Source organism: Cibotium barometz, chromosome 26, assembly GCF_041138505.1.
Source record: "Cibotium barometz isolate CiBa-2024 chromosome 26, ASM4113850v1, whole genome shotgun sequence".
In the NCBI taxonomy this organism is placed as follows: Eukaryota; Viridiplantae; Streptophyta; class Polypodiopsida; order Cyatheales; family Cibotiaceae; genus Cibotium; species Cibotium barometz.
Window position 1 is genome coordinate 48,363,055 of NC_141071.1, and position 24,142 is coordinate 48,387,196.

The window sequence follows — 24,142 nt, forward strand, 5'->3', positions numbered from 1 at the left end:
AGGAAATTTAAGTTCCCTATAGACAAAAAAAAATCTTGTGAACTACCTAGTTCACGTCGTGAAACATGTCTATTTCACATCATGAACTAGGCTCGCACGGTTTTTTTTAATCCGTGAACTACCTAGTTCACGTCATGAAACAGGTCTAGTTCACGTCATTAACTAGGCGCCCAAAAAAAAACCACGAACGTTGTGAACCAGGCCTTGCTAGTTCACGCCCCCAAAAAATTAATGAAATTTAATTAAGTTCATGAGGTTCACTTCACGTTGTGAACCGCGACATGCTAGTTCATGTCGTGAAATAGGCTTGCATTAAAAAAAATCGTGAAAAGGTCCTTGTTGCCATTTCATGTCCATGAAAAGGGTCTGTGGAGCCCAAAAAAAAAAGTCTGGAAAGGACCGCTTCATCGGCCCTCGCTCATCGTACCAGAAGCACACCATTTTTCACCATACCCAGGCTGGTCAAGACCTGGGCAGGTTTTTGCCGCGTGAACTGTCCCTCGAACACTCCCCGCCAGCTGTTGCAACCGAACTTTCCTTAGTTAAACACATATGCCAAATGCTCCCTCCAGCATTTTGGCGTAAGAAAACAGGGTTTCTATGCAAGTTTTTAGTTTTGACTTTGTTTGAATACCATGAATAAATCTTAAATCCATATCCCAATACTTCTAGATCCAGGTTTGAATTCCAGACAGAATTCCTCAAATTCTGTTAACTTGATCCTCAGATCAAAATCAAAAGTCTTAACTTAGTTTCGGATTCGGTGGGTGTTTTGAGTGCATTTTTTCTGAACTGGGCGCATCGTCATTGATTGAAACTGACGAAGGAATTAGGTCTTGGTCAATAGTCTGAATCAGAGTTTTGGGTCTGGAAAAGTTCTTCCTAAACTATCTTTCTTGAAAGGTAATATTTCAATTTCTCTATTTCTAAATTTCGTTCATTGAATATTTGCTTACAGATTTCTAAACTAATCATGAATTCCTAGGGGGAATAAAATAATCATTTATCTCGATCTCCGACTTCGATAGTTTATTTGAATTTTCTCATTCCCATCTTAGTGAATATGAAACGGTAGAATTTCCTCTTACATTTTATCTGCTTATTCATTTTTCTAAATTTTATGAAAATTATTAGAGGATTAAGGAGAACCCTTATTTAATTATAAAGATTAAGGATTAAGGAGAACCCTTATTTAATTATAAAGATTCTATATGCATCTATTTATGCATAAAATCCAATTCTGATGAAAGTCACACTTTTATCATCATAAAAATCATTTATGATGAAAATCGCTCTTTTAACATGAAAGAATTTCTTTTGTGCATATGTTTATGCATACAAATCATTTATGATGAAAATCACTCTTTTAATATAAAGGAATTTCATTTATGCACCCATTTATGCATAAAAATCATTTATGATGAAAATCACACTTTTAATATAAAAATATCTTTCATGCATATGTTTATGCATAAAAATCATTTATGATGAAAATCACACTTTTAATATAAAAAGAATATCTTTCATGCATATGTTTATGCATAAAAATCGTTTATGATGAAAATCACACTTTTAATATAAAAAAATATCTTTTATGCATAAAAATCATTTATGATGAAAATCACACTTTTAATATTAAAAAAATATCTTTTATGCATAAAAATTATTTATGATGAAAATCACACTTTTAATATAAAAAATATCTTTTATGCATAAAAATCATTTATGATGAAAATCACATTTTTAATATAAAAAATATCTTCTATGCATAAAAATCATTTATGATAAAAATCACACTTTTAATATAAAAAAATATCTTTTATGCATAAAAATCATTTATGATGAAAATCACACTTTTAATATTAAAAAAATATCTTTTATGCATATGGTCATGCATAAAAATCATATCTTTTATGCATATGTTCCTGCATAAAAATCATTTATGATGAAAATCACACTTTTAATATAGAAAAAATATCTTTTATGCATATGTTTATGCATAAAAATCATTTATGATGAAAATCACACTTTGAATATTAAAAAAAATCTTTTATGCATAAAAATTATTTATGATGAAAATCACACTTTTAATATAAAAAAATATCATTTATGATGAAAATCACACTTTTAATATAAAAAAATATCTTTTATGCATATGCTCATGCATAAAAATCATTTATGATGAAAATCACACTTTTAATATAAAAAAATATCTTTTATGCATAAAAATCATTTATGATGAAAATCACACTTTTAATATAAAAAATATCTTTTATGCATATGTTTATGCATAAAAATCATTTATGATGAAAATCATTCTTTTATGATCAAAATAAAATTTCAATAAGCTTCCTTCTATACATAGAATTTAACCCTAAAGAAAGTAACACTTTCTTTTTATAAAATATTTTTAGTAAGCATTTTTCTATACCTAGGATGAAAAGTAACACTTTAAGAATACATATACGATGGAAATTACTCTTTTTGAATTAAAAAAAGTAAAACTTATTTTTTACAATTTTAGAAAAATTTTGCCATAACCTCCTTTATATGGCTGACCATTTTTTAATTTTTAACTCTTTATAATTAATTATAAGTTCTCCAAGAGTATTTAAATAATTCTAATGTAAACATTTTCTACTTTATCAAAGAGAAACATTATGAAAAACTTGATTTTATCCAATAATCAATCATCTAGGATAAAGAATGGTTGGATTTACTAAAGAAGAGAGGGGAATGCCTTTTTTTCAATGAGGCATAACATCATTTCATTTTAGAGAGGGGAATGCCTTTTTTTCAATGAGGCATAACATCATTTCATTTTAGAGAAGACAAAAATCATAAAAAACCATAAAAGAAATAGAAAAGAGAAGAATCTCCAACTTACATGGATAATTTGAGAGCTTTCCTTTGGCTTGATGGTTTGAGGGTTCTACTCTTGTTTGAAACAAGAGTGGTCACCAATCTTTTAGAAGAGGGAAGGTCAAAAACTAATGAATTATGAGTAAAATTCATAGTTTTTGGCACTTGGGAGAAGCAGGGTAATAGTGCAAAACACTATTGAGTTTCAACAAAGGGGAAGGCTTCTATTTATAGGAAAAAGTGAGCTTCTAACCAAGCCAACTGATTCTAGAATTGGTCAATTTTTGACCATTTTTGGGTCAGTTTAGTCCACTTTTTGGATCTAGTTGAAACAGGAGAGAGGAGAGATAAAAATATCTCATTATTTGGGAGTTTAAAACTCTCCCACACATGTGAAATAGGCATCTCCTTCATGAGGGGAATCCCCCCATACTGAGGTATCAAAAATGCATCATTTCATCTAAATATCTCTCTTTTTTAACTAATAACCTTGCCCTTAGTCAACTCTTTATCTTATGTGAGTATTTACTCATTTTTGGAAAATTTTTCTATTATTCTTCTATTTATCTCCTTCCTACATTTGGATGAATCTTATTGGTCCATAGGAACCTTAATTTAAAATTTCGAAAAAATCTTGATTCCCAGGATAATGCCTCTTGAACAGATTATACTTAATTTCTAATGCACCTTCTGAAAATCTTTTTGAACTTCTGTTTCAAGGGAACTTATTTTAATAAGATGAGGTATTTTTCTATCTAAAAATATTTAAAAACTGAATTACCACTCTCTAGAAGATTTTCTCTCTCTAGGTCAAAACTGGTAGAAACAAGATCTTTTATATTTCTGAAGAGGGATTTGATTACAAGGGAAGATGCTGGAGATCTTGAGAGGCTGGGGAGGAATCTTACATTCTCTCCCACTTGAAAAATGCGATATGCCCTCATCTCGCAAACTAGGGGTAATCCCACAGCAAATAGGCTTTATTCTCCCAGGTGGCATCTTCAAAAGGATAGAACTTCCATTTTACCAATAATTCTCTGAGAATTCTGTTCCTGAGAATCTTTTCTCGAACATCAAGAATTTCTTTAAGTTGGAGTTCCATCTGCCCTTGGGTTGAAGAGGTTAGGATTTTATCAACAAGTACATGGGGTGGCACATATTTCTTTAAAAGGCTTACATGAAATACATTATGAACTTTGAGATGAGGAGGCAGAAGAAGCTCGTAGGCTAAGTCACCTACTTTCTTTGTAATCAGATATGGCCCACAATATCTGGGGGATAACTTCTTGTACTTCCCAAGAGATAGAGAACTTCTTTTGGGCCGTACTCTAATGAAGACCATATTTGCTTCTTCAAACTTTCTGTCTATCCTCTTCTTATTTGCATACTGCTTCTGTCGATCCTGGGCAGCTTTAATATCTTTACGAATTGACTGCATCTGTTGCTCCATGTTGTCAAGCATCTGTCTGGACATCTCGACCCTAATCAATGGGTCGGACCAAGTTAGTGGAGTTAAGCAATCTTGTCCATACAGAGCTTTAAAAGGGCTCATCCCGATACTTCGGTGATAAGAAGCATTGTAGGCAAACTCGACTAGGTGCAGATACCTTAGCCACTTCTTGGGTTCCCTGCCACACACAGCATGACCGAAGTATATCTTTGATTACTTGGTTTACCCTTTCAGTTTGACCATCGGTCTCAAGGTGATAAGCTGTGCTGAGATCCAAGAAAGTTCCCACTGCTTCAAAAAATGTAGTCCAGAACCTTGAAGTAAATTTGGGATCTCGATCACTTACTATTCTCCTGGGTAGGCCATGCAATCTGAAGATTTCTTTGAGGAACACTCTGGCCACATCCACTGTAGTGTAGGTTTCTTTTACTGGAATCAGATGGGCAACTGGTAAATTTGGGATCTCGATCACTTACTATTCTCCTGGGTAGGCCATGCAATCTGAAGATTTCTTTGAGGAACACTCTGGCCACATCCACTACAGTGTAGGTTTCTTTTATTGGAATCAGATGGGTAACTTTGGTTAGTCTATCAATTAACCACTTGCATCAGTTACTACCTCAAAGGGTAGAGAGAAATCTGGCAGCTTCAGAACGGGACTAGTTACCAAGGCGGTCTTCAGCTTATCAAAAGCACTCTGGCACCTGGCGGCAGACCACTGAAATGGGGTATTCTTTTTGAGAAGGTTAGTCAGGGGGGAAGCTATGAGAGCATACTTTGGTATAAAAATTCTATACCAACCAGTCAATCCCAAGAATCCTCTGACTTCTTTCACTATCTTTGGTTTAGGCCAATCTATGACTGCTTGGACCTTTGTAGAATCTAGAGAAATTCCATCTTTGGATACCAGAAAGCCCAAGTATTCAATGTGGTCGACAGAGAAAGTGCATTTGCTCTTTTTGGCAAAGAGTTGGTGCTTCCTTAGAATCTCAAGAACTTTTCGGACATGAGTCTCGTGGTCAGCTGCATTCCTTGAGTAAATCAAAATGTCATCAAAGAAAACTAGAACAAAATCATCCAAGTATTCTCTGAGGATGTCCTGCATTAGGTGATTGAATGTAGCTGGGACATTAGTTAATCCGAACGGCATGACATTAAATTCATAATGCCCATAGCGAGTATTGATGGTTTTTTTGGTATATCTTGATCATTGATCCTGATCTGGTAATACCCGGATTTGAGATCTATCTTTGTGAAGATCTGGGCTCCATTTAGTCTGTCCAGAAGCTCATCAATTCTTGGGATAGGATACTTATTCTTAACTGTTAGGTGATTTAGACCTCTATAGTCTACATAGAGTCTAAGCGTTCCATCTTTCTTTTTCTGAAAGAGAACTCGCGCACCCCAAGGTGAAACACTGGGTCTTACAAACCCTTGTTCTAACAGCTGTCTAAGCTGTTCCTTGAGTTCGATGGCTTCAAGAACTGGCATTTTGTACGTGCGCAGGGCTACTGAGCTCCGGGGGTCAATTTAATCACATGATCTACTTCCCGAATTGGAGGCATTTCAGTTAGCTCTGTTGGGAATAGATCATCAAATTCATATTTAACCATTCTGGTTCTTTAGCCTTAAGCTTTGAGCCTATTGGGTTCATTTTGACAACATAAATTTGTTGCTTCTTTCTAATTCCTTTCAGCAACCTAGAAGCTTTTACTAACTTAGTGGTCCATAGGAACCTTAATTTAAAATTTCAAAAAAATCTTGACCCCCAGGATAATAGCTCTTGAAAACAGATTATACTTAATTTCTAATGCACCTTCTGAATGAACTTCTGTTTCAGGGAAACTTATTTTAATAAGATGAGGTATTTTTCTATCCAAAAATATTTAACAATTGAATTACCACTCTCTAGAAGATTTTCTCTCTCTAGGCCAAAACTGGTAGAAACAAGATCTTTTATATTTCTGAAGAGGGATTTGATTACAGGGGAAGATGCTGGACATCTTGAGAGGCTAGGGAGGAATCTTACAATTTGGACCAGTTTAGCTCCCTTTTTTATTTGATTTGGTTTGATCTAGAAGAGAGGAGAGATAAAAATATCTTATTATTTTTTAGTTTAAAACTTCTCCAACATGTGAAATAGGCGCCTCCTTGAAGAGCCCCCTTCTCCTTACCAAGGTGTCAAAAATGTATCATTATACCCAAAATATCTTTTTTTTCTAAATTAATATTCATATTTTTTTTACTAATAAACGTTGTACTCAGTCAACTCTTCATCTTATGTGGGCATCTACTCATTTTTGGGTATTTTTCTTTTATAAATTGGATTTATCTCCTCCCCATGATTGGATTGATCCTATTGGCCCATAGGAACCTTAATAATTGGACCATAATCCAATTTTTTTTGAAAATCTAGACCCTTAGGCTAAGGTCCTTTACACCTATTTTCAATTAATTCCAATTGCACATTGGAAAGTTCTTTTTGAATTTCTGTTTCAAGGGAAACCATTTTAGACACTAGGAGAATTTTTATATCCAAAAATATCTCAATTTTGGATTACCTCCCTCTAGACATTTTCTCTCTCTAGGCCAAAACAGGGTAAAACAGGATCTTTCTTTTATTTCAGAGAGGGGAATAATTATAAGATCACAAGCGGAGGTTCTTACTCCTTTACACCTCAAAAGCTGGAGGGAAGAATCTTACATCCTACCCCACTTAAAAAACGCGAGATGTCCTCATCTCGCAACTAGAGGACAACTCTTTTCCTTAAGATCCAACTGATTCTGGGGTTCCTTATAGTCTGGTCAACCCAACAGAATCCTGGGATAAAGATCCCTTATATAGAACTCATTATCAGATAACAATTCATTCAGATCATATCAAAGATGGGATTTTTAAATTATAAAACATTCCTCCCCACGGGAATTTCAGTCAAGCAAGTTCTCAATTTGTCATCCCTTAACTTGATCCACCGGGTCAAGTGTTAACAGTAGCAATTTGTTAGTACAATCCACTAATCTCATAGGGATTTGCTGAAGTCATAATCATCATTCCAGTTATTATCATCATCACTGGGATTCATCCCATTCGTCCTCATTGTGGTTTTGCTCAACTTATCGCTTTTCAACCAAAATTCAGGATCATTTTCAATCAGAATCCAAATCAACTCATGAATTCTCAACCAAAATTTTAAAATCATATCAACCACATTTGAATTCATCATCTGGATAGCATTTTTGCTTATAATTTCAAGGTCTTAGATTTACTCGTATATACTGCCAGTAAAGAGCTGCAGTTATATCCTCGGTATATACGGGTAGTCACGATCCTTGGAATTATAAGGCAAATACCATCATGTCTAGGCCTCAAGCAAGTCAGGGATTCCATACAATTGCGGTACTTCATTTGAAGACCCAATTACCTATTTATGAATCTTCATTCTGAATATCAATTTGTATGAATTTCATCACACAATTACAACCTTTTACTGCTACTTCATAAATTTTTGACATTTCTGGCTTCTCGGTTGATCCACTTTAGCCAATTCGCTTTGATACTAGTTGAAAGGTCCCTGCTCCGTCCGCGCAACGAATTCGGGGGTGCTAGCAGCGGGAGTAGCACTTCTTGTGTGGGGCAGGGTCCCTCACTCGGGGCCTCGCCCACGGATATCCGGACAAGAGACTAATCCCTCAGTTCTTCCAAAACCGAACTCGAAAAAAACTTCCCGCTCGGAAAGCACGGGCGATTCCTTCACGGATATTTTTACTCTAACGTAGTCAAGAGTCTTAACTAACTGAACTGATCTGGATCGAACCCGTAAGTCCCATGGTCAAATCAAGGAAAAAAGACTTACACTTGGATCATAGAGACCAACACTTTTTTCCTCATTGAGAGGCACAGCCGTTGATTCTTTTCCATAGAACAATTTCTATCCGGGATTAACTTCATCTATCGTACCATAACAGAATTGAGTCTATTTTTAGAGATCCATCAGATCTCATCCACTCGCATCTACCCATATCCTCATCAGATCTCATCCACTCGCATCTACCCATATCCACATCTCATCACATCACATTCATTCACATCTCATCCATTCATATCTACCCCGATCCACATCACATCACATCACATCCATTTCACCTCACATCTCATTCATTCACATCCCATCACATCTCATCCATTCACATCACATCTCATTCATTCACATCTATCCCATTTCACATCAGATCACATCACATTCATTCACATCACATATCATCCATTCACATCTATCCTAATTTACATCACATCTCATCACATCCATTTCACATCACATCTCATTCATTCACATCCCGATTCACATCACATTCATTCATATCCATCACATTCATTATCATCACCATCCCATCACATACATTTTATCCACATCACATCACATCATATCTATCCACATCATATCTCATTCATCCCATCCACATTACATCACATCACATCTATCCACATCATATCTCATTCATCCCATCCACATTACATCACATCCACATCATGTCTCATTCATACACATCTCATATCATTCATCCACATCTATCCAATCGTTCACATGTACGACTACCCACATCTATCCATACATTCATATCTATCACTTTACATCCACATATATTCATTTCACATCACATCTCTTTACATCACATCACATTCTTTCACATACACATCCACATCCATTCTTTCACATACACATCCACATCTCTTTACATCACATCACATTCTTTCACATACACATTACATCTCTTTACATCACATCACATTCTTTCACATACACATCCACATCCATTCTTTCACATACACATCCACATCCATTCTTCATATACACATCTACATCCATTCTTTCACATACATCCACATCCATTCTACACATCCACATCCACATCCATTCTTTCACATACATCCACATCCATTCTTTACATACACATCCACATCCATTCTTCACATACACATTCACATCTATTTTCATCACATACACATCTACATCCATTCTTTCACATATATCCACATCCATTCTTCACATACACATCCACATCCATTCTTCACATACACATCCACATCCATTCTTTCACATACACATCCTCATCCATTCTTCACATACACATTCACATCCATTTTTATCACCACATACATATCCACATCCATTAATTCACATACATCCACATCCATTCTTTCACATACACATCCACATCCATTCTTCACATACATATCCGCATCCATCATACACATTCACATCCATTTTCATCACATACACATCCACATCCATTTACTTCCCATCTCACCCTTTCACATATCCTCTCTTCTCATTCTCATCTCATCATTCACATTCACATCCACATCCATTTACTTCACATCTCATCCACATTCATTTTCATTACACCACATCCTATCACATCCCATTTATATCTTAGCACATCCCATTTATAGCTTATCACATCTCATTTGCATCTTATCACATCCATTCACATCCTATCGCATCCCGTTTATATCTTATCACATCCATTCCACATCCTATTCCCATTTAGTGGTTTTTTCTACTTTGATACCGATAGTGGGACTATTTCTAAATTTCTGCCAATTGCTTGGCTTTAGATAAAGATTCTTTTTCTCGACGACTATTTTCATATTCCTTCTCAATTCCTCAATTGAATTATATTCGATATTCCTCTTTGGAATAAAAGAATTCATGGGATTTACAAAAATCAATTCTACCCATATTTCCACTTTTGATGAATAATCATAAATTGAATTATACTAAAAATTCCTCTTCCCATTTGCTTTCATGGATCTCAAATACCATGGGAATTCCTCTTTTTGCATTTAATTATTTGCATTCCAATGTCATGGTAATTCTTCTTTTATCATCAAATATTTCTCATAAAATAAATTCATCTAAAAAAAAATCCATTAATTCAATATGCTAGGAATTTCTCTTTTCCCATCTAAATGATTGACATAGGAATTCCTCTTTTACCATTTAGTTATTTCTCATAGATAAAATGAATTTATCTAAAATTCATCTTTGAATTTAAATTAAATATCCAATAATTTCAATATGCTAGGAATTTCTCTTTTTCCATCTAAATGATTGAATTCCAAATGTCATAGGAATTCCTCTTTTACTATTTGGTTATTTCTCATAGATAAAATAAATTTATCTAAAATTCATCTTTGAATTTAAATAAAATATCCAATAATTTCAATATGCTAGGAATTTCTCTTTTTCCATCTAAATGATTGAATTCCAAATGTCATAGAAATTCCTCTTTTACCATTTAATTATTTCTCATAGATACAATAAATTTATCTAAAATTCATCTTTGAATTTAAATAAAATATCCAATAATTCCAATATGCTTGGAATTTCTCTTTTCCCATCTAAATGATTGAATTTCAAATGTAATAAGAATTTCTCTTTTACCATTTAATTATTTCTCATAGATAAAATAAATATATCTAAAATTTATATTTGAATTTAAATGAAATATCCAATAATTCTAATATGCTAGGAATTTCTCTTTTCCCATCTAAATGATTAAATTCCAAATGTCATAGGAATTCCTCTTTTACCATTTAGTTATTTCTCATAGATAAAATAAATTTATCTAAAATTTAACTTTGAATTTAAATAAAATATCTAATAATTTCAATATGCTAGAAATTTCTCTTTTCCAATCTAAATGATTGAATTCCAAATGTCATAGGAATTTCTTTTTTATCATTAAATATAAATACCATAATTTTCTCATTTCTTAATTATTTAATTACATATAAACTTAAAAATTAGTTTTCCATTGAATAAGACAAAAACCATTCTTTTAACCTAGGATATTGAATCCTAGAAAATGATAGGAAGTCCTCTTTTCACGTTATGCATAAGAATGAATTATGCATCAATTTCTTAAAATTTTTGCCATAGCTCCGCTGCTATTATTACTGGCAATTTTTAATTTTTATGAAAAGAATAAAACATAGTAAAATAATTATGATAGTATAACTATCTTTTAGCATTAAATCTAATTTATGGATTTATCCCATAATATCATCATATTTTTCAAGCATATAAGTATAAAAACCATTTTCTTAAACCTCTAGCTTCACAAGCCTAGAGTTTTATTTGTGAGTAGAGAATTTCTCCATGAGAAGCATTAATTGAATATAGAATAGGTCATAGGAATGACCATTCTTTGGGGGAGAGAGAGATATGCTTAAAAAATCATTTTAATGTAAGCATAAATGAAAACTTTATGTGTTTAATCACTAAAATCCATTAGAGAGCTTCAATTGCATTAAAGAACCATTCAATTGCATTAAAGAGCCATTCAATTGAATACTTCTCAAGCTTGAGAGGGGTTGAGAAGTGAGAAACATTTAGAGATTAAGAAAAAGACTATAAATCACACTTTACCTCTTATTTTGCTTGATTCTTTAGTTTAAGGAGAGGTCCCCAACCAATCAATTGGTTTAGTCTAAGGAGAGGTCCCCAACCAATCAATTGGTTTAGTATCTTCATGAAGACTCCAAAGACGGTTGAGGAGAGAGAGAAACTCCATTCTCTCCAAATTGTAGAGGATTTTTAGAGGATAATAGAAAATATCATTATTTCAGTATAATACTGGCATGGTATAGTTCACATATTTTTTTACAAAGGGCTAAGGGTCTATTTATAGGGTGAGGGAGGCCTCTAATCAAGTCCAACTAGTTTCTAGAACTTTCCAGGTTTAGTTTGGCTCAATTTGGACAAGATTTGGACCAGTTTGGCTCCCTTTTTGATTTGGTTTGATCCAAGAGAGAGGAGAGATAAAAATATCTTATTATTTTTTAGTTTAAAACTCCTCCACACATGTGAAATAGGCACCTCCTTGAAGAGCCCCCTTCTCCTTACCAAGGTGTCAAAAATGTATCATTATACCCAAAATATCTTATTTTTTTAAAGTAATATTCATAGTTTTTTTAACTAATAAACCTTGTACTCAGTCAACTCTTCATCTTACGCGGCCATTTACTCATTTTTGGGTATTTTTCTTTTATAAATTGGATTTATCTCTTCCCCACACTTGGATTGATCCTATTGGCCCATAGGAACCTTAATTGGACCATAATCCAAAAATTTCTGAAAATCTAGACCCTTAGGCTAAGGTCCTTTATACCTATTTTCAATTAATTCTGATTGCACATTGGAAAGTTCTTTTTGAATTTTTGTTTCAGGGGAAACCATTTTAGACACTAGGAAGATTTTTATATCCAAAAATATCTCAATTTTGGATTACCTCCCTTAGACATTTTCTCTCTCTCTCTAGGCCAAAACAGGGTAAAACATGATCTTTCTTTTATTTTAGAGAGGGGAATAATTATAAGATCAAAAGGGGAGGTTCTTACTCCTTTACACCTCAAAAGCTGGAGGGAAGAATCTTACATCCTACCCCACTTAAAAAATGTGAGATGTCCTCATCTCGCAACTGGGGGAGGACAACTCTTTTCCTTAAGATCCAACTGGTTCTGGGGTTCCTTATAGTCTGGTCAACCCAATAGATTCCTCGGATAAAGATCCCTTATATAGAACTCATAATCAGATAATAATTCATTTAGATCATATCATTCATATCCTTAACATAATAATGGTCCATTAGACTGGATTTTTTTATAAAAAAAATTCCTCCACGGGAATTTCTGTTGGAATTAGGGTTGCAGGAAAACACATAAAGCTTGGAGAAGAAGCAGCAAGAATGCACACAACACAAAGTGTATTAGATTGTGTCAATGTACAAAAGATAAGTTAGCCCTAGAATGATGGGCGTATATACAAGCCGGGGGAAAAAATCTCCTAGAGGAAAAAAGTGCCCCGGCGGTCCTAAGTGTGTTCACACACATCACTGCCTATATATATGGCAACAAATCCCCCCTGGGAGTGATGGTGTGAACGAGAGCTGGCACTCATGTATAGGGGAGTGCCATGCCCGAAGTAGATCAATCCACAAAGGGGAGTAAGCCCAAAGCTTTGCGGAAAGCTTCGAACTTCTCACGAGGAAGCGCCTTTGTGAAAAGATCGGCGAGGTTGTCCTGTGTTGGCACATAGGCCAAGCTGATCTCTCCTGCTGAGAGTCTCTCCCTGACATAGTGATAATGCACCTCAATGTGCTTTGTGCGAGCATGAAAAATTGGGTTTCTCGCAACTGCCAATGTGCTCTGACTGTCAGTGAAGATAGAGGTGGCAGACTCTTGTCCAACACCCAAGTCAGCCATAAGCCGTCTGAGCCACACACACTCAACCGTAGCTGTGAAAGCTTCCCTGTACTCAGCTTCACAACTAGAAGTGGACATAGTAGGTTGCTTCTTGCTCAACCAAGATATGCATGAGCTACCGAGCATGAAACAAAAACCACTTGTGGACACTCTTGTGTCATAGCAACCAGCCCAATCTGAGTCCGAAAAAGCATGTAAATTTGGCGGCAACGATCCCCTCTGCAACAAGTCTAGCCTTATAGCGATCAACACTGCCATTTGGCTTTCGTTTCAACTTAAAAACCCACTTACATCCAATGGCCTTTTTACTAATAGGCAAATCACACAAAGACCATGTACCATTCTTCATTATAGCATCATATTCACTTTGCATTGCAGCCAACCAATTTTTTGATTTTTGTGCCTCATCAAATGAAAGAGGTTCTTCCTCTTCACACATACTAGACACAGCCAAAGCATAACAATCTGATGCATAAGAGGCATGCTGAAAACCTGAACGAGTACGACTAGATATAGGCGCATCAATTTTACTATCACGCAAGGTTTGCACTAGCCATTTAGGCATACCTCTAGCCTGCTCATTTTCAGCCCTATCCTCAGAAATTACATCCTGTAAATCTGCATCAGAAATAGGCTGATCTATGATGTCGTTTGAAATCTGCATAGGCTGAATATTTGTCTCATTAGGACTTACATTTGAATTCCCACCTGTAAACAGAGGCAACAATGTATCAAATACATCCCGTGAGCTCACACCTGTCTCTTTGGTACATGATAACAAAGGCTGCACAGCATCTTCCACAAAAACAACATCTCGACTAATCAAGATACACTTTGACTGCAGATGATACAATCTGTAACCTTTGCTCTCAGTACTGTAACCAACAAAAATGCATTTGACAGCCTTATCATCTAATTTCCTGCATTGTTGCACATGCACTAAAGCATAGGCCAAGCAACCAAAGACACGCAAGTGACCAATAGAAGGCTTCCTGCCATGCCAAGCTTTGTATGGAGTAATAGACTGCCCTGCAAGGCCTTAGTGGGACACCTATTGAGTACATATGCAGCACACATGACAGCCTCAAGCCAAAATGCATGTGGCAAAGCTTGGCTCTTGAACATACATCGTGCCATCTCCATAAGTGACCTGTTTTTCCTCTCAGCAACACCATTTTGCTGAGGGGTATACGGCACTGTACATTGGTGTTTTATACCACGACTAGCCAGAAATGCATCAAACTCTTTAGACAAGTACTCCCCCCCTCGATCAGAACGGAGGGTGCCCACAGTACAATTGGATACATTTTCAACCATAAGAAAAAACTGTTTGAAGCACAAAAACACTTCGGACTTTGCCTTCAGTGGATATACCCATGCATGCCTTGAGTAATCATCAATGAAAGTCACGAAGTACAAGTGTTTACCAAATGACGGAGTTTGCATAGGCCCACATACATCACTATGTACAAGTTGCAATTTGCGAGTGGCCTGCACAGAACCATCCTTTGGAAACGCAGAACGCTGCATTTTGCCCAAAATACAGTCACAAACATGTTTCAATGGTGCCTCAAGAGGGGGCAATGAAGCAATCATATCAAATTTCTGCAAACGCAGTAAACTAGCAAAGTTCAGATGACCAAAACGAGCATGCCATAGTTTTGCATCTGAAACTGCCTTTTCATCAAAAACTGCATTTGCTGAATCTTCCACACACTTGTCATAAGAATTGAGCCTATACAGCCCACGAAACAAGGTGCCAGATGCAATAATCGTATCACCAGAAGTCAAATCATGAACAGTACATCTGTCATCCACAAATTTGACTACAAATCCAAGTCTAGCAAGCGCAGAGACAGACAATAGATTCTTCTTTATCCCTGGCACATACAAAGCATCTAAAAGTGTGAAAGCGCTGCCATTTGTAGCAGTAAGCATAATTTTACCAATGCCCTTCACTGGGTAAGAAGCATTATTGGCACATGTGACAGTATTCCCATTAGAGACAGCCTCAAGACAAGTGAACATATCATGATGTGAGGTAATGTGCTTTGTAGCACCACTGTCAAAATACCATACATTAGAGTCAACAGAAACTGCCAAACATGCATCATGTACAGATGGGTCATACTGGCAATACACGCTAAATGCCCATTCTATATCCTGCACAACATTTGCAGAATCTGCATTTGTAGAAGCATCCACTATTGTGGCTGCATTTGACTCTTTCTTCTTTGTCTCTTTAGCCTTTAGCTTAGGACAATTCTTAATGACATGATCATTTGCCTTACAATAGTTGCACCTAGTCTTTTTCTTGCCTTTATTATCACGAGCCTTCTCAGACTTATTGTTGCTACCTGTGGAAGGAGAAGAAGTTGCAGACCTACTAATAGGAGAAGAAACAATGGAAGGGGCTGCCTTACCACTTCTTCTCTGCTGGGCAGCAATAAATGCTTGATTAACTGCACGCTGCCTGGTCCTGTTTTGCCTGGACTGCGCTTCTTGCAAGAGCTTGTTGACTAAAGTATCATACTTGACAGCATCAGGTCTGTCCTCAGTAAGAAGTCTCCACGTGGAAGCAAAAGTCTGATATGTCTCAGGTAAAGCATCAAGAACAGTCTGCACAAGAGAATGATCTGGAATAATCTCACCTGCAGAAATCAACTGTTCTTTGAGATCTTTAATCTCAGCAAGAAAAACATTCATGTCATTATCTTCCTGCATAATCTTCAATTCTAGCTCTTTACGCAGGTAAGAGATTTTTGCCTCGTTACGACCTGCATATAAACCAGCTAGAATATCCCAAGTCTGTTTTGCTGTTTTAGCTGAACGAATATGTGGGGTGATGTTACGTTTGACAGAAAGTGCAATCAAGGCATGAGCCTGCGCATCTTTACCATCCCAATGAGCTTGTTCAGCAGTGGGTAAAACAGCAGCAACAGTAGAGCTGCTAGAACCTGCAACATCCTCAATAGATCCTACATCCATAGAACCTAGACGTACATCCATAGAACCTAGACGTACATCCATATCCTGCACAATGTTCCACACTCCTTTTGCAACCAAAACATGCTGCATCATGTATGCCCAAAGTGGGTAGTTGCCGTCTCCATCCAGTTTGTCTTCATAGTAGACAACATGCGAAATACATCATTGCTGTTATCAGCCATGGCCACTGACTGAAACTGATGCAAAAGCTGCCTGTAATGAAGCAAAGACTGAACAAAAAACAACTCGTGCTATGTAGCACGGTCCACAATAGAATACGTATGCCTGTTTTGCAAAAAACTGCACTGTCAAAATTTTTACAGAAAATGACGAAAACACCTGTGTAGAACTTGCAATGCAAAAACGGAGCCCGAAACGACCTCAGATGCGATTTCTGAGAACGCCAAGCCCTATGGGCTTATTTGCAGAGTATAGGGACCTGCAAGCGATCGTGAAAGCTCACCTCAATCGGAGAACGTGAGTCGAAGGGTGCCGGCGGCGTAGCCCTGAGAGCCGATGCCTGCTCTGATACCAATTGTTGGAATTAGGGTTGCAGGAAAGCACACAAAGCTTGGAGAAGAAGCAGCAAGAATGCACACAACACAAAGTGTATTAGATTGTGTCAATGTACAAAAGATAAGTTAGCCCTAGAATGATGGGCGTATATACAAGCCGAGGGAAAAAACCTCCTAAAGAGGGAAAAAGTGCCCCGGCGGTCCTAAGTGTGTTCACACACATCACTGCCTGTATATATGGCAACAATTTCTGTCAAGCAAGTTCTCAATTTGTCATCCCTTAACTTGATCCACCGGGTCAAGTGTTAACAGTAGTAATCTGTTAACACAATCCACTAATCTCATAGGGATTTGCTGAAGTCATAATCATCATTCTAGTTATTATCATCATCACTGGGATTCATCCTCATTGTGGTTTTGCTCAACTTATGGCTTTTCAACCACCAAAATTCAGGAATCATCATTTTTCAATCAGAATCCTACGCAACTCATCAATTCTCAACCAAAATTTTAAAATCATATCAACCACATTTGAATTCATCATTTGGATAGCATTTTTGCTTATAATTTCAAGGTCTTAGATTTACTCGTATATACTGCCAGTAAAGAGCTGCAGTTATACCCTTGATATCTACGGGTAGTCACGGTCATTGGAATTATAAGGCAAATACCATCATGTCTAGGCCTCAAGCAAGTTAGGGATTCCATACAATTGCGATACTTCATGTGAAGACCCAATTACCTATTTATGAATCTTCATTCCGAATATCAATTTGTATGAATTTCATCACACAATTACAACCTTTTACTGCTACTTCATAAATTTTTGACATTTCTGGCTTCTCGGTTGATCCACTTTAGCCAATTCGCTCTTATACACCAAGTGAAAGATCCTTGCTCCCTCTGCGCAACAAATTCAGGGGTGCTAGCATTGGGAGTAGCACTTCTTGCGCGGGGCACAGTCCCTCACTCGGGGCCATATCCAGACAAGAGACTAATCCCTCGGTTCTTCCACAACTGAACTCGGAAAAAATTTCCTCGCTCAGAAAGCACAGGCGATTCCTCCATGGATATTTTTACTCTAATGTAATCAAGAGCCTTAACTAACTGAACTGATCCGACTAAACCCATAAGTCCCATGGTCAGATCAAGGAAAAGACTTACACTTGGATCATAGAGACCAACACTTTTTTCCTTATTGAGAGGCACAACCGTTGATTCTTTTCCATAGAACAATTTCTATCCGGGATTTACTTCATCTATCGTACGACCATAACAGAATTGAGTCTCATTTTAGGGATCCATCAATCCAGCCTAACCCCATCTAGTCCCATGAGTTAACCAACCACCCAACCCCACTGTAGTGATGGAATCCAATTAAAAATTAGGTTAGGTTTTGTCTTGGGTACCAGGGAAGAGAGTTCCCACGCCCCCTAGCTGGATATTCATGCAAACTTAAAACTAGTCACACCACTTACACACCCAATATGAAATTGCATGTTTCACAGATTCAGCTGACTTTAAAACAATCTTTTAACGAAACCATAGTATCATTGATCATAATCCTTCAAAATATCTGGTTGAATTCTAATTTCCAATCATTCCTTCATCGGTGTACCTATGGCATCAATGGCAACCAGAATGCTCACCACCTGTCCACTTAGGGGCCTTTTTGATAGTTCCTAGCTCATAGTACCTGGCAATATATTCACTTATAAAAATCAAAATAGAATCTCCGTTGAAGATGAGTAAGATCAACCAACAGATCCATATAAAAGAGCCATGGACTCATCCGTTTGAGAGGACCAGCAAGGTCAATCCACTAGATCCATGCTCGAATTCAAAAAACAACTCTACTCCTTGTTCCAATATCTTTTACGACACACGTGTGGGTATCTTCGGCGACCCAGACCCCGAGCATCGTATATGGTTAGCACCCTCTAGGATCCTCCATAGGTCACCTAGCGCTTCACTCATAGGCTGCTTCCTTGGTCCCTCATCCACCGTACTGGAAGCTCACCATTTAAATCGAACCGAGGCTAGTCAAGACCTCGGCCAACCTTGCTACGCGAGACGTCCCCCGTTTACTCTCCGTCATAGCTGTTGCAACTTTATCAGTTAGGTCTCCACGACCGAATTCACAAGACGGTCAAAATGCTTCCCCTGCATTCTTGACATAAAACATTCATTTAAAAACAGGTCATAAATACAATTTCTATAACGAACTCTCGTCTTTCCACATTGTTCCACATCAATCCACATTATTTGTTCCACATCAATCCACATTATTTAATCCACATCCATTTCATATGTATTCCCATTCTCATCCAATCACATCATTTTCCATCTCATCACATCTTTCCTCATTTATCCTCATCAGATCTCATCCACTCGCATCTACCCATATCCACATCTCATCACATCACATTCATTCACATCTCATACATTCATATCTACCCCGATCCACATCACATCACATCACATCCATTTCACCTCACATCTCATTCATTCACATCTATCCCGATTCACATTCCATCACATCTCATCCATTCACATCACATCTCATTCATTCACATCTATCCCGTTTCACATCACATCACATCTCATTCATTCACATCTATCCCGTTTCACATCACATCATATCACATTCATTCACATCATATATCATCCATTCATATCTATCCCAATTTACATCACATCTCATCACATCCATTCACATCACATCTCATTCATTCACATCACATCTCATCACATCCATTCACATCACATCTCATTCATTCACATCCCGATTCACATCACATTCATTCATATCCATCACATTCATTCTCATCACCATGCCATCACATTTATTCTATCCACATTACATCACATCACATCTATCCAAATCATATCTCATTCATCCCATCCACATTACATCACATCACATCTATCCACAGCATATCTTCATCCCATCCACATTACATCACATCCACATCATGTCTCATTCATACACATCTCATCTCATTCATCCACATCCATCCAATCGTTCACATGTACGACTACCCACATCTATCCATACATTCATATCTATCACTTTACATCCACATATATTCATGTCACATCACATCTCTTTACATCACATCACATTCTTTCACATATACATCCACATCCATTCTTTCACATACACATACACATCCATTCTTCACATACACATCCACATCCACATCCATTCTTCACATACACATCCACATCCATTCTTTCACATACATCCACATCCATTCTTTCACATACACATCCACATCCATTCTTCACATACACATTCATATCTATTTTCATCACATACACATCCACATCCATTCTTTCACATACATCCACATCCATTCTTTCACATACACATCCACGTCCATTCTTCACATACACATCCACATCCATCATACACATTCACATCCACTTTCAGCACATACACATCCACATCCATTTACTTCCCATCTCACCCTTTCACATATCCTCTCTTTTTAATCTCATCTCATCATTCACATCCACATCCATTTACTTCACATCTCATCCACATTCATTTTCATTACACCACATCCTATCACATCCCATTTACAACTTATCACATCCCATTTACATCTTATCACATCTCATTTACATCTTATCACATCCACATCCATTTACTTCACATCTCATCCACATTCATTTTTGTTACACCACATCTTATCACATCCCATTTACATCTTATCACATCCCATTTACATCTTATCACATCTCATTTACATCTTATCACATCCATTCACATCCTATCACATCCCGTTTACATCTTATCACATCCATTCCACATCCTATTCCCATTTAGTAGCTTTTTTCTACTTTGATACCGATAGTGGGACTTTTTCTAAATTTCTGCTACCAATTGCTTGGCTTTAGATAAAGATTCTTTTTCTCGATGACTATTTTCATATTCCTTCTCAATTCCTCAATTGAATTATATTCAATATTCCTCTTTTGAATAAAAGAATTCATGGGATTTACAAAAATCAATTCTACCCATATTTCCACTTTTGATAAATAATCATAAATTGAATTATACTAAAAATTCCTCTTCTTTCCATTTGAGTTCATGGATCTCAAATACCATGGCAATTCCTCTTTGTGCATTTAATTATTTGCATTCCAATGTCATGGGAATTCCTCTTTTATCATCAAATATTTCTCATAAAATAAATTTATCTAAAATAAAATACCCATTAATTTAATATGCTAGGAATTTCTCTTTTTCCATCTAAATGATTGAATTCCAAATGTCATAGGAATTCCTCTTTTACCATTTAGTTATTTCTCATAGATAAAATGAATTTATCTAGAATGCATCTTTGAATTTAAATTAAATATCCAATAATTCCAATATGCTAGGAATTTCTCTTTTTCCATCTAAATGATTGAATTCCAAATGTCATAGGAATTTCTCTTTTACCATCTGGTTATTTCTCATAGATAAAATAAATTTATCTAAAATTCATCTTTGAATTTAAATAAAATATCCAATAATTCCAATATGCTAGGAATTTCTCTTTTCCCATCTAAATGATTGAATTCCAAATGTCATAGGAATTCCTCTTTTACCATTTAATTATTTCTCATAGATAAAATAAATTTATCTAAAATTCATCTTTGAATTTAAATAAAATATCCAATAATTCCAATATACTTGGAATTTCTCTTTTCCCATCTAAATGATTGAATTTCAAATGTTATAAGAATTCCTCTTTTACCATTTAATTATTTCTCATAGATAAAATAAATATATCTAAAATTCATCTTCGAATTTAAATGAAATATCCAATAGATCCAATATGCTAGGAATTTCTCTTTTTCCATCTAAATGATTGATTTCCAAATGTCATAGGAATGCTTCTTTTACCATTTAGTTATTTCTCATAGATAAAATAAATTTATCTAAAATTTATCTTTGAATTTAAATAAAATATCCAATAATTTCAATATGCTAGGAATTTCTCTTTTCCCATCTAAATGATTGAATTCCAAATGTCATAGGAATTCCTCTTTTATCATTAAATATAATTACCATAATTCTCATTTCTTAATTATTTAATTACATATAAACTTAAAAATTAGTTTTCCATTGAATAAGACAAAAACCATTCTTTTAACCTAGGATATTGAATCCTAGAATATGATAGGAAGTCCTCTTTTCACGTTATGCATAAGAATGAATTATGCATCAATTTCTTAAAATTTTTGCCATAGCTCCGCTACTATTACTGTCAATTTTTAATTTTTATGAAAAGAATAAGACATAGTAAAATAATTATGATAGTATAACTATCTTTTAGCATTAAATATAATTTATGGATTTATCCCATAATATCACCATATTTTTCAAGCATATAAGTATAAAAACCATTTTCTTAAACCTCTAGCTTCACAAGCCTAGAGTTTTATTTGTGAATAGAGAATTTCTCCATGAGAAGCATTAATTGAATATAGAATAGGTCATAGGAATGACTATTCTTTGGGGGACAGAGATATATGCTTAAAAAAGTATTTTAAATGTAAGCATAAATGAAAACTTTATGTGTTTAATCACTAAAATCCATTAGAGAGCTTCAATTGCATTAAAGAGCCATTCAATTGAATACTTCTCAAGCTTGAGAGGGGTTGAGAAGTGAGAAACATTTAGAGATTAAGAAAAAGACTATAAATCACACTTTACCTCTTATTTTGCTTGATTCTTTAGTCTAAGGAGAGGTCCCCAACCAATGAATTGGTTTAGTATCTTGATGAAGACTCCAAAGACGGTTGAGGAGAGAGAGGAACTCCATTCTCTCCAAATTATAGAGGATTTTTAGAGGATAATAGAAAATATCATTATTTCAGTATAATACTGGCATGGTATAGTTCACATATTTTTTTACAAAGGGCTAAGGGTCTATTTATAGGTGAGGGAGGCCTCTAACCAAGTCCAACTAGTTTCTAGAACTTTCCAGGTTCAGTTTGGCTCAATTTGGACAAGATTTGGACCAGTTTGGCTCCCTTTCTGATTTGGTTTGATCCAGGAGAGAGGAGAGATAAAAATATCCTATTATTTTTTAGTTGAAAACTCCTCCACACATGTGAAATAGGCGCCTCGTTGAAGAGCGCCCTTCTCCTTACCAAGGTGTCAAAAATGTATCATTATACCCAAAATATCTTATTTTTTAAAGTAATATTCATAGTTTTTTTTACTAATAAACCTTGTACTCAGTCAACTCTTCATCTTACGTGGGCACTTACTCATTTTTGGGTATTTTTCTTTTATAAATTGGATTTATGTCCTCCCCACACTTGGATTGATCCTATTGGCCCATAGCAACCTTGATTGGACCATAATCCAAAAATTTCTGAAAATCTAGACCCTTAGGCTAAGGTCCTTTATACCTATTTTCAATTAATTCTGATTGCACATTGGAAAGTTCTTTTTGAATTTTTGTTTCAGGGGAAACCATTTTAGACACTAGGAGGATTTTTATATCCAAAGATATCTCAATTTTGGATTACCTCCCTGTAGACATTTTCTCTCTCTAGGCCAAAACAGGGTAAAACATGATCTTTCTTTTATTTCAGAGAGGGGAATAATTATAAGATCAGAAGGGGAGGTTCTTACTCCTTTACACCTCAAAAGCTGGAGGGAAGAATCTTACATCCTACCCCACTTAAAAATGCGAGATGTCCTCATCTCGCAACTGGAGGGCAACTCTTTTCCTTAAGATCCAACTGGTCAAGCCAACAGAATCCTCGGATAAAGATCCTTTATATAGAACTCATTATCAGATAATAATTCATTTAGATCATAGCATTCATATTCTCAACACAATAATGGTCCATTAGACCGGAATTTAAAAAAAAACATTCCTCCACGGGAATTTCTATCAAGCAAGTTCTCAATTTGTCATCCCTTAACTTGATCCACCGGGTCAAGTGTTAACAGTAGCAATCTGTTAACACAATCCACTAATCTCATAGGGATTTGCTGAAGTCATAATCATCATTCTAGTTATTATCATCATCACTAGGATTCAT